Below are 12,799 nucleotides of genomic sequence, written 5' to 3' on the forward strand. Positions count from 1 at the left end.
ACCACAGAGAGACCCCTAAATGGAAGCCAACTTTAGTAGCACTCACAGTTCGGTCAGTCAGGCCCAGGGGTGAAGAGAGAAAAAACAGAGAAAGCTGGAAGCAAAAAAAAAAAAAAGCTGAAAAGATCTGCTCAACCAGCTGACCAGCAGCTAATTCTTTTTAAAAAGTTAGCAGACTTGGTGCATCCAAGTCTGGGTCCAAGAATCCCGGTGCAAAGTGAGATGTGAGGAAAGGGTGCAGAATAGATCCGCTCTGTCTATAAGTTGAAGTCAAGGTGTGCAGCTGGCTATATGGAAGAGACCAGCCGAATATGCAAGGTCCCAAAGACCCCGAAGTGGTGAGAAGTGTCCCCCAGACGCCCAGCCCAGGCAGAAGCTTGCAGAGCTTCTCCGACCTCCACCGGTGGGGCGGATTTGAAAGCCTTTGGGGCCATCCTGAAAGCTGCCCCGCCCCTCCGGCTTAAAGAGATCCTGCGCGCCCACCCCTCCTTGCTGCCAGGTATTGGTCAAAGGGGAGTAGATCGGGAGTGAAGACTCCCATTGCCCTCCCCCTCCCCAGCTTCAAAGCAGCAGCCCCCCAACCACCGCCAATGCCATGGACCCAACAATGCTCAGCAGGGCACGGCCATTCTGCAGCCCCATATGGCCCATTCAGACCTAGACAATAGAGCTCGGGCCTCTACCCCTGGAGGGGGTGTGTGTGGGGGGGGGGAGAGATGGCCCTGTGAGAGGGGCAAAGGATCTGGGGGGCTTCAAAGCCAAAGGGAGGAGGAGTTGAGAAGGCTCCAAAGAGGGCGCCCTGTTGGATGGGGAGGAGGTGGGTGGGCGCTTTGGGGGTTCCTGGGAAGGTTGGTGGGGAGCTTGGGCCATGGAGGGCTGGTTCAGGAGGGAAGGGGTTAATATTAATTAATGGGTTATGAACAGGGATACTCTCGTTTTCCTACTCATATTGAAATACTGCCCCTCAGTGAGGCCAAACCAGTGACGGATTTACGTACAGTATAAGCTAAGCAAGCTGTAGCTTAGGGGTCCACTCTCTGAGGGCCCCCCAAAAAATTTAAAGGAAAGAAACCTGGATGTACATTTCCAAAAATATTACATATTTTGTTATGTGCAAATGGCTTTAGATACCTATTAGGTCCATAAATTACCATATAGCATATATTCAACACAAAAAACAGGGACAATTTGTTGTTGACAAAGGACAGCTGGACATATAAAGGGCCAGTAGCTTAGGGCCTCATCAAACCCAAATCCGGCCCTGGGCCCTACCTAGATTCACAAAATGTTTAGGGTTATGCATACGCCAGAAAAAAGAGCATTGCTTATGAACAATGGCCAGCAGAAATATGATAGCCATGTTCAAATATATAAAAGGATGTCACATAGAGGAGGGAGAAAGGTTGTTTTCTGCTGCTCCGGAGAAGCGGACACAGAGCAATGGATCCAAACTACAAGAAAGAAGATTCCACCTAAACCTTAGGAAGAACTTCCTGACAGTAAGAGCTGTTTGACAGTGGAATTTGCTGCCAAGGAGTGTGGTGGAGTCTCCTACTTTGGAGGTCTTTAAGCAGAGGCTTGACAACCATAGGTCAGGAGTGCTCTGATGGTGTTTCCTGCTTGGCAGGGGGTTGGACTCGATGGCCCTTGTGGTCTCTTCCAACTCTACGATTCTATGATTGTATGATTTCTTTGCTTATAGGGGGAACAGTGGTTGACGTTTTTTCTTTCTGGCAGAGCTCTGTCAATGGCAGGCAGAGGTTCAACAGGTAAAGATTTCCATCTCACTCAGGAGTAGGGGGGGCTGTGGCCCTCCAGAATGTTTTGGTCTATAATCCCCATCCACCTGTGACCATTGGGCCTGCTGGCTAGCAGCAGTTGGGGGTCAGACACCACCCGGAGGGCCACAGGTTGCCTATCCCTGATTTGGTTGCCCGAAGGTGGGAGTGTCAGGACAAAGCAAGCTTGTTTAGTAAGGCATCCATTTATTGCATTCATATCTCACTTTTTCCTCTAAGGAGCTCAAGGTATTTTGCGTGGGTCTCCCTGTGTTATTCTCAAAACAACCTTGTGGGGTGGGGAAAGTGATTAGATCTGGGTCAGCCACCAAGTTTCATGTGTAAGTGGGGATTGGAACCCAGGACTCCTCAAGTCCTACGCCAGCGCTCTTAACCACTGCACAGACGGGAGCTGGCTGGAATTGTATATAAAATTTAAGCGCTTTTAATTTTTATTTGGTACAGAATAAAATGGACAATTAGAAGAAAAACCATTTCCCATCCTCTGCAACCATGCAATAAATAAAAGGATAAAAATAATTGCTGTTATAATAATAATAATAATAATAATAATAATAATAATGTGCCAGGTTGTCTGAGAAAACAGATAAATTCTGCAGCTAAGATGTAAACAAAATCCATTTCTGAATTATTGCCAGGCTGTTTATTTTTTGCTAATGCTTTAGGTCTCTATTGATCCCAATTTGGATGAATGAAAACAATTGGTCTCTTCTGAACTGAGTCTTCCTTCCCATGAATCTCAATAGCTGGGTAAGCTTAAAAAGGTAAAGGGTAAAGGGACCCCAAGAGCAATTTCTTTCATGGTTTGTGTAGGCGAATTTGCTGTCCTCCATGCCTTTGCAAACAACTGTAATGGCAGCAACTACAGCCTAATAGCACAATCCTATGCATGTGTTCTCATAATTTCTAATTGAGTTAAAAGAGGTGGGTAGATTTGGAGCCTTGCTCTTCAGTATATCTATCTGAGACTGCAAAGACAAGTTAAGCAGGGAGTGGGGGGAATATAACAAAAATGAAACTGACTCAATAAAATTTCAATTTGCTACCTAATTGGGGGAGGGAATTCCATTCAACAATTAAAAAACATGAGTATATAAGTCATGAACATTAAATCAATACATTCCCACAGTACAAACATTTCAGCTGCAGGTGTGAAGCCCAGTCCTGTGCGTGTTTACTCAGAAGTAAAACTTACTGAGGCTGCGGTTCTAGTCCTGCTTACCTGGGAGTAAGTCCCATTGAATTCAGTGGGGCTTACCTTTGAGTAGTCATGGTTAGGATTGCAGCCTGAGTTCCTGTCAGTGAACAGAGAGGAAATTTAAGAAAAAGATGACCAGGGGTGGGTGCAGCCATGATAGAGGTATATCAAATTATGTATGAGTGTGAAGAATTTGGACAGAAATAATTTTCTGTCTCCCATAATATTGGAGCTTAGAGTCTTGTTTCCAAACAATAGTATGCAATCCTAGCCATATCTGTTACCTTTACTTCTTGGGTTTACTCCCAAGTAATGGGTATCAATTGCACTGTGTTCTTCTTCTTCAAGATTTTCTTGGTTTACAAAAGAACATGCATTGTCTCTTTTTTTAAGGTTGTAAAGTCTTTTCTACAAATCAGTTACATTCAATATGAGACATTAGTGCTGAGTCTGTTATTCCCGTGTCCGCAACACAATGCGTATCTAAGATGTGCCATGAAATCCAAACTGGGCAGGTTTTTTTGAGTTGTTGCCTTCCCAAATTCATCTCTTTCCTCACAGGTTTATCATAGACTACAATCATAAAGTTGGAAGAGACCATAGCTGTCAACTTTTACCTTTTTTAAGGGAAATTCCCTTATTCCGAATAGGATTCCTCGCAGGAAAAGGGGAAAGTTGACAGCTATGGAAGAGACCCACAAGGATCATCTAGGCCAAACTTCTGCAATGCAGGAATCTTTTGCCCAAGTGGGACTTGAACCCAAGACCCTCAGATTAAGTTTATTGTGCTCTACCAACTGAGCTGTGTGCAGTTTCTCCCCATTTCCCTGCCACCCCAAAAAAAAACCTGTTTAAAAGTTCAGCTAATCTGTAGCACGGCGGGATGTGGGTGGTGCTGTGGTCTAAACCACTGAGCCTAGGGCTTGCCGATCGGAAGGTCGGTGGTTCGAATCCCTGTGACGGGGTGAGCTCCCGTTGCTTGGTCCCTGCTCCTGCCAACCTAGCAGTTCAAAAGCATGTCAAAGTGCAAGTAGATAAATAGGTACCGCTCTGGCGGGAAGGTAAACGGCGTTTCCGTGCGCTGCTCTGGTTCGCCAGAAGAGGCTTAGTCATGCTGGCCACATGACCCAGAAGCTGTACGCCGGCTCCCTTGGCCAATAAAGCGAGATGAGCGCCGCAACCCCAGAGTCATTTGCGACTGGATTTAACTGTCAGGGGTCCTTTACCTTTTTAATCTGTAGCACAACCCTACACCTCTTCAGTGTGTTCTACTGCATTTGCTGGGGTTTACTCCTAAGTAAACGGGTAAATTGGGACGCGGGTGGCGCTGTGGGCTAAAGCCTCAACGCCTAGGGCTTGCCGATCGAAAGGTCGGCGGTTCGAATCCCCGCGGCGGGGTGCGCTCCTGCTGTTCGGTCCCAGCGCCTGCCCACCTAGCAGTTCGAAAGCACCCCCGGGTGCAAGTAGATAAATAGGTACCGCTTACCAGCGGGAAGGTAAACGGCGTTCCGTGTGCGGCTCTGGCTCGCCAGAGCAGCGATGTCACGCTGGCCACGTGACCCGGAAGTGTCCCCGGACAGCGCTGGCCCCCGGCCAATAAATGTGAGATGGGCGCACAAACCCCACAGTCTGTCAAGACTGGCCCGTTCGGGCAGGGGTACCTTTACCTTTACCTTTACTCCTAAGTAAGTATGCATGGGATCATGGCCTTAGAGATTATTCACAGAACTGAACCTAGCTCCAGCTGTATCTTGAGTTAAATTAAGTTACATTAAGGATTACATTTAAAATATATATAATGAGTTGGGTGGGGAGGAAGTTTAAGATAACTTTTCTTAAGAAAACCAGAAGCTTTCCTTTTGGGAATAATGGGATTAGAGATACCTAAACAACATAAAAGTTGATTTATATATGCAACCACAGCAGCTCATACGATATTTGCCCAAAGGTGGAAAGAAAACAAAAGTCCTGACCAAAGAAGAATGGCAACAAAAACTATTGGAATATGCAGAAATGGCGAAACTTACCGGAAGAATAAGAAATCAAGACAAAGTATTTTATAGATAGTGGAAATCATTTAGAATATATTTTCAGAATCCTTGTAAACAGATTAAATCATTAGCAGGATTGATGTAAAGACATGCAGTGACGTAACAATTATTGAATGAAATGAAATAAATAATAATTAGGTTTAACTTGGAAATGCAGTAAAAGTATTATAAATATAAGCATTAAAAAATTGTCCAGTATCACCTTATAGACCAACTAAGTTTGTTCTGGTATAAGCTTTCGTGTGCATGCACACTTCTTCAGATACAACTTAGTTGGTCTATAAGGTGCTACTGGACAATTTTTAATTTTTTTCATTTGTGCACAAATGAATACAAGCTTAAAGTATTTGCAGACAATGTGGTCTTAACATTAGAAGAACCTCAGACCGGTGTAATTGGAGCACTGGAAGTAATTGGAGGGTTCGGGCAATTGGCAGGTTTCAAATTAAATAAAGCCAAAAACAAAATGTTGGTCAGAAATATGGATCAAAAACAAATTGAAGATCTACAAAATAAAATAGAAATTATGGCAGTGAAAAAGATTAAATATCTTGGCATATGGTTGACCTCTAAAAATATCAATTCATTTAAGGATAACTGTGTCAGACCAACACGGCTATCTACCTGAATCTATAAATATAAGCAGCTGCAGAAAGAGGGGGAAGGAGGTCGAAATGAGATATTGGAAATAGATGCGGAAAATGTTATGTTTGTTGTAAAATGGAAAATGATAAATAAAATGTTAAAAGAAGGAAAGAATTAAATTAAAAACTGAGAAGACGCCTGCACATAGAATCAGCCTTTGAAACAGTGTTTCTTAACGCTTCCAGTTGAGTAGCAACACCTTTCCCCACATGTCAGTGATTAGGTGATATCTAAGTTACAGGATGCGACCTCTAAGCTGCCTAACCCAGCAAGAAAATGGGTCCCCCCCTTTTATACCTTGTGTGATAGGATAGGCCAGGGGTCAGCAAACTTTTTCAGCAGGGGGCCGGTCCACTGTCCCTCAGACCTTGTGGAGGGCCAGACTATATTATTTGGGGGGGGGGATGAACTAATTCCTATGCCCCACAAATAACCCAAAAATTCATTTCCCCCCCCCAAAAGCACACATTCTACTCATGTAAAAACATGCTGATTCCCAGACCGTCCGCAGGCTGGATTTAGAAGGTGATTGGGCTGGATCTGGCCCTCGGGCCTTAGTTTGCCTACCCATGGTAGGCTGAGACAGAATGCCTAGGCCTGGAACTTTTGCAGAAGGGCAGGCAAAATAAAGAGAGTAAAAAAAAAGAAATGAGTATTAGCCGCATTGTTGTATATCTTCCTGTGCTGCAGTGTGACTATTGATTTCTCACTTTTAAGTCTCTCCCTGTGGAGCGTAGAGCAATATTTATGGAGGTAATCCTTGTTTTAGACTTGCAGGAGTGTGTGTGTTGGACTAGCCAAAGGTGCCGCCAGGAACCTTCACAGGCTGAGGAGAAATTTTGAATCCTGTTCTCACTAGTTGATACTGTAACCACAACTACCCTACCCTACCCCAGATTACACCCTTGTTTAGCCAGATCTGTTGGCTTAAAATTGCATGGCAAGGTGACGTTTTGCAGCAGCAGCCGCAAGCTCTATGGTTGGTCTAAATCGGTGACATTTTGTCCTGGTGCAATGAACTCGCTGCCTGCTTATCACTGGATTTTGGACGCATTAACTCGCCCCTGATTCTGGCAGAAACCAAGAATCTCTCTCTCTTTCCTAGCTTTCTAGCATGAACTATTACACAATGCATTGTTGTTGATCTCCATTATCTTGTAGAACAGGGATGAGCAACCGTCTCGCCCAGGTGTAGTCCAGGTGTAGTCCTTCAGGTCTTTGTATCAGCCCTTGGACTCTTCTGTCGGAACTAAGCCACACCCTTCTTGAACCACATTCCTCACCAGCGGTGCTTTGTACTCTTCTGAAATGCATTGTCCTCATGGGCCTTTCCCTGTGATAATGCTTCTTCAAAATCTGAATAGTGGATAGAATGGTATGAGTGAATGCATAGAAAACAGAAGTTAATGTGGCCCTCTGGTTGGAAAAAGTCCCCCCCCCCCACTCCTTGAAAGATTCCATCAACGGCATCTCCGAAATTTTTTACACATCACTTGGGAAGACAAGCAAACTAACGCCAGTGTACTGGAAGAAGTAAAGATCACCAGTGTTGAAGCAAGGATTCTTCAACATCAACTTCGTTGGACTGGTCATGTTGTGCGGATGCCTGATGATTGTCTTCCAAAGCAACTACAGTGGTACCTCAGGTTACATACGCTTCAGGTTACAGACGCTTCAGGTTACAGGCTCCGCTAACCCAGAAATAGTACCTTAGGTTAATAACTTTGCTTCAGGATGAGAACAGAAATTGTGCTCTGGTGGCGCGGTGGCAGCAGGAGGCCCCATTAGCTAAAGTGATTCTTCAGGTTAAGAACAGTTTCAGGTTAAGAACAGACCTCCAGAATGAATTAAGTACTTAATCCAAGGTACCACTGTATTCTATTCTGAACTTAATAATGGAAAGCGTAATGCTGGTGGTCAACAAAAGAGGTTTAAAGACTGTCTCAAAGCAAATCTAAAAAAATGTAATATAAACACTGACAACTGGGAAACACTGGCCTGCGAGTGCTCCAGTTGGAGAACAGCCTTTACCAAAGGTGTCATGGGCTTTGAAGACACTCGAACTCAGGACGCAAGGGAGAAACATGCTAGGAGGAAGGCACGCTTGGCAAACCCTCACCATGTACAACTCCCACCCGGAAACTTGTGAACCCACTGTGGAAGGTTGTGTGGAATAGCCTCAGCAGTGACTTATGGACACACTGTTAAGATCGTGCTCATGGAAGACAATCTTACTCGGCTACGAGTGATCGTCAAAGAAGAGAATGTATAATATTGGCAAAGACCCTGTTCAATGTTTCAAGAGAAGAAAGAATCATTGTGGGTGGATGGAGTAAGATTCACAGCACTGCTCATCTGCCTGCGTTATTATATATTTTATTTTATTTTAAATATTTCTACAAATCAGTTTACAAAAACAACAACCCTGCTTTGGCTATATTTAAGATGCTCAGAGCAATGCTACCTAAAGCAGGTCTACTCAGAAAGCAATCCCATTTAATTCAATGGTTTCAAGTAAGCAAGCATGGACTTGATCCTCTTCAGGAGAATGTTTCCCAAAACAATGATTGCAGCTGCGCTTACATGGGAGTAAGCCCTGCTGAACCCAGAGGGACTTACTTCCGAGTAGACATGCCTGGGGGTGTGTTGTAAAAATCTTCTTCAGCTTTCCTGTGGCTGCTATGGTTGTTTTTCTTAACGGAAGGTATTTAGAATGAATTCTTTTAATGGTATAATGTGTTCATTTTTTAAAATTTGTTGCTAGCTGCTTGGAGACCTATGGGCAACCAGTTACTATTACAATAATAATAATAATCATCATCATCATCAGTTTTAATTTTTATTTTTTGTTCAGTTGGCTAAGAATCCGCTTGGAATACAGATATATTGGATTTCTTACTTCAGGGCTGTGAGGGTGGGCAAGCTGTGACCCACCAGAAGCTGTTGGAGCTAATGTGACTTCATCATCGCTCACCATTGAACCTGCTGGCTGGAGATGATGGGAGCCGGGATTCCAAAAGCCCTTATTCCCTTTCTTCCACCAGTACCCCTGGAAATGGCTAGATCCTTCCCAGAGGGCTTGGGAATCCTTCGTTCTCCCTCCCCAGACTTCCAGTACTACCCTGGATTGACATTTAGTGCTCATCAAGGCCTATAAAAGGAACAAAACCCAACTGATGGGCAAGAGATAAAACCGCAGGAGTCAAGTTCTCTCCCTCCTCTCTCAGCATCTCCCTCCCCTTGGCCCTAGAGGTGTCAATGTTCTGGGACCAGGACAATGTATCAAAGGGCCTTCGGTCCCCATTATCTTGCAGAGTGAGTTGTCACCTTATCAATGGCTCTTGCCAAAGCCTTGATAGCTCTCCTGTTGGGTTGGTTTCCTGGACTCCTTATCCTCTCTCTGGCCTATTGGGAGGGTTGCACGCCCCTCCCCACTGCCCACCTCCAAAAGGACCCATCAGCTCTCCTCCAACAATGGGGCATTCACACCTCCCTACTCTTTGACAGTGCCCCCTCCCCAAATTTACCCTGCTCCTGTTGTAAACAACCTCAGCCTGGTGGAAATCAAGGTCAGCTGACCCCCCCCCAAATAACCTGATCACTCACCCACCCACCTGCTAACCACAGCCTAGTGTACCTTGCTGTCTATTCAGTGGTTTATTCACTCTCTCTTTTTTATGTCAGGATCCGAATTCAAATCTCACTTCTGCCACAAAGTCTCATCCCACCTTCAAGATGAGGGATAATAATAATAGTAATAATAATAATAATAATAATAATAATAATAATAATAATAGTTACAGGTAGGTAGCCGCGTTGGTCTGCCGTAGTCAAAACAAAACAAAACAAAATTCCTTCCAGTAGCACCTTAGAGACCAAAAAAGTTTGTTATTGGTATGAGCTTTCGTGTGCATGCACACTTCTTCAGATACACATCATAATAATAGTCTTCCTACTATTTTATGATTGCATTTCTATCCCACCTTTTCCTGCAAGGAGCTGAAGGTGGTATGCATGATTCATGTCTCTCTCATTCTCTCTCTCTCTCTCTCTCTCTCTCTCTCTCTCTCTCTCTCTCTCACACACACACACACACTTAAATTTTCTGTTTTACAATTTTGAATACACATTTAAACATCCATAACATATCAGTGGCTTACCTTCTTCTCTTTCCATGGTTCATTTTGCATGCCATAAATCCCTGCATATTTTACATAAACTAAACCATTCAGTATTCCATTATTACATCCATCAAAACTTATTTACACTCTTGGATTTATCTTAATGCGGCCAGCGTTTTCAAGTGTACACAATCGCCGCCCCCCCATATATTCAATAAACATTTACCTTTCTTCTTTAAACATATGTTCTTCTCCTCTTATTCTGTAGGTTGAACCTGCAAGCTGCGCATATTCCATCGGCTTAAGTGACCATTCTTCTTTAGCTGGGACCTCGCTCATTTTTACATTTGGGGGCTAACTAACCACTGGACGTTAGAATCCCTTCCTGATTCTACCCTCACAACAACACTGTGGGGTCTGGCAGAGAGACAGTGGCTTGGCCCAAGATCACCCAGTGGGCTTCATGGCTGAGCAGGGTTTGAACCCTTGGAAAAATCCCTGTCAATGAAGAAACAGACACCAGCCTGTTTATGAACTTTTAAAAAGCAACAAGAAATTTGGAAGTTGACTTGTGTCATTGTCCTGAATTTATAACATTTTACCCCATGTACAGAATTAACTTCCTTATACATTTCTGTAGGGTTTTTCATTTTGGGGTGTTTGTGGGGAGGTTTATATGATGTTCGCTGTTTCTTGAGCACTCATTCCACCCTGTTTGTGGGGAAGTCAAGCCATGTGTGCAGAGTCCAAGATGTTCAAGAGTCTGGAAACCAAGCCTTATGTGGAACGGTTGAGGGAGCTGGGTATGTTTAGCCTGGGAAAGAAGAGACGGAGAGTAGATACGATAGCCACTTCAAATATGAAAATGGAAAAAGGCATAGAGTTACAAGAAAGGAGATTCAAACAAAAAAACAGCAGAAAGGATTTCTGAGCAGTTTGACAGTGGAGCCCTAACACTTTTAACAAGGCATTTAAAGGCCATAGCTCAATACTTGAATTCATGTTTTCCATGCAAAAGACTCCCATTGAGGCACACCCAAGGGAAAGGACCCCTGGATGGTTAAGTCCAGTCAAAGGCGACTATGGAGTTGCAGCGCTCATCTCACTTTCAGGCCGAGGGAGCCGGTGTTTGTCCACAGACAGCTTTCTGGGTCATGTGGCCAGCAGGACTAAACTGCTTGTGGCGCAACAGGACACTGTGACGGAAACCAGAGCGCACAGAAATGCTGTTTACCTTCCCGCCACAGTGGTACCTATTTATCTACTTGCACTGGCGTGCTTTCAAACTGCTAGGTTGGCAGGAGCTCACCCCGTCACAGGGATTCAAACTGCTAACCTGATCGGCAAGCCCAAGAGGCTCAGTGGTTTAGACCATAGTGCCACCCGTGTCCCTTACACCCAAGTAGGTCTTGCGCCAAACCCCAGGAAGCCGCTGCCAATCAATGTAACGAGAATGCTGAGCTTGGTGGATCTGTGCCCCAGCTCAGCCTAAAACACCTTCCTCAAGATACCAGTAACAAGGAGAGATTAAGATGGGTTTCCTTTGAGTCCATTCCTTAAAAGGTAAGACTGTGGTGGTACAAATAACTTTTCCTCTCCCGCATCTGAGAAATCTGCAAAATGGGGAAAACACACCGACCCCTCATTTATTCAAAGTTTGTGGCCAATCAAATGAACAGAGTCAAGTTTTGCGCCACTGTAACAGACTGGGAAGGAGCCATGGAAAGGGAAGGACATGAGTGGGGCTGTGGGTTAAACCACAGAGCCTAAGGCTTGCCGATCAGAAGGTCGGCGGTTCGAATCCCCGCGACAGGGTGAATTCCCAGTGCTCAGTCCCTGCTCCTGCCAACCTAGCAGTTCAAAAGCACAAAGTGCAAGTACCGCTCCGGCGGGAAGGTAAACAGTGTTTTCGTGCGCTGCTCTGGTTCACCAGAAGTGGCTTAGTCATGCTGCCCACATGACCCGGAAGCTGTACGCCGGCTCCCTTGGCCAATAAAGCAAGATGAGCGCCGCAACCCCAGAGTCCATCACGACTGGACCTAGCGGTCAGGGGTCCCTTTACCTTTACCTAACAGACTGGGAAGTAGCCATGGAAAGAGAAGGGAGTGGCTGAAGCAATGGTGGGAAGATGGCTTACAGATACAACCCCCCCTTTCCCCCCCTGGCAACTGTTTCAAGGCTTTATTAGCTGCAGGAACAATCAGAAATCTGCCGGATGCATGGAAGGCCGTGGACGGGAGGAACTGTGGCAGGTGACCCATAAAAGGAGGCTCTTCCTGTTGCTGTTTTTGCCTGTTGCCCTTCTGCACCCTACAGGAGGATGTGAGAAATGTCAAGGGCAAACCCAAGGTTACCCAATCTGATTTGCCGGCAGGTGCAGTTGGGAACGTTGCCTTGAAGAGACAGAGTGTTTTGATGCACACTCAAATTCACCAAACCTGGCTGATGCATCTCAGATGCAGGAAACACCACAGGTGTGTGCTCAGAGGTAGGGGGAAGTGTGTGTGTGTGTGTGTGTGTGTGTGTGTGTGTGTGTATTGTTCCTACTGAAGAAAGTATACCATCAACATTTCACATCTGAAAAGAGAGACCTGCTTATACAAGACCTCCATCTCAAGGGCTGTTATCCAAGCCTGTTACCTATTGCATATTGCTGAAGTCTTATATTCTTCATTTTGCAACCACATGCTTCCAATTGATAATGTTTCTGCCCATTTCCAGCCAAACCATGGTTTCACACAAACAAGCAAACATGCAGATTCTCAGAGAGACAGTTGCGGCGACTGCACTCCTATCTCTGCTCTAGAAATCCGCCTGTTTGTGCTAAGCTTTGCTTTAGTGTAACGTTATGGGCAAACCAAGTCCATCATCATCATCATCATCATCATTTGTTATTTCAGCAGATGCAGTACGCACAATGGCAGTCTGCTCATGGCACAGTGCCAAGATGTTTACCCTCATATTACTGAGGCGGAACAACTCAAA

The 12,799-nt window shown here is 44.9% G+C and overlaps 1 long non-coding RNA gene across 1 annotated transcript; it reads left to right on the plus strand.

Annotated features, from left to right (window-relative positions):
• The first annotated feature begins 207 nt into the window (after positions 1–207).
• On the plus strand, positions 208–5,198 carry LOC309525561. The gene is made up of 3 exons (XR_014216420.1): positions 208–499; positions 2,465–2,549; positions 4,946–5,198. It is a non-coding gene; the product is annotated as an uncharacterized lncRNA (long non-coding RNA).
• The last annotated feature ends 7,601 nt before the right edge of the window (positions 5,199–12,799 follow it).

The sequence above is a fragment of the Podarcis vaucheri genome (assembly GCF_965113315.1).
Source record: "Podarcis vaucheri genome assembly, chromosome: 2".
Taxonomy (NCBI): domain Eukaryota; kingdom Metazoa; phylum Chordata; class Lepidosauria; order Squamata; family Lacertidae; genus Podarcis; species Podarcis vaucheri.